The sequence below is a fragment of the Nannospalax galili genome, unplaced genomic scaffold, assembly GCF_000622305.1.
Source record: "Nannospalax galili isolate Female #2095 unplaced genomic scaffold, S.galili_v1.0 scaffold372, whole genome shotgun sequence".
NCBI classification, from domain to species: domain Eukaryota; kingdom Metazoa; phylum Chordata; class Mammalia; order Rodentia; family Spalacidae; genus Nannospalax; species Nannospalax galili.
This window is the reverse complement of record NW_008332089.1, coordinates 1,400,686-1,400,911: the sequence shown is the minus strand read 5'-3', so window position 1 is coordinate 1,400,911 and position 226 is coordinate 1,400,686.

Sequence of the window (226 nt, the reverse complement as noted above, 5' to 3'; positions counted from 1 at the left end):
TTATTATTTTTATTTTATGTGTATGAGTGTATCGCCTGCATGTGAGTGCACTCATATCGTGCAATGCCGCGGAGGTCAGAAGAGGGCGTCAGATTCCCCTGGAACTGGAGTTAAGGACTGTTCATAGCCACCATGTGGGTTCTGGGAATCGAACCCAGGTCCTCTGCAAGAGTAGTCAGTGCTCTTAACCGCTGAGCCATCTCTCCAGCCCCGGTGAGGGTTTTTT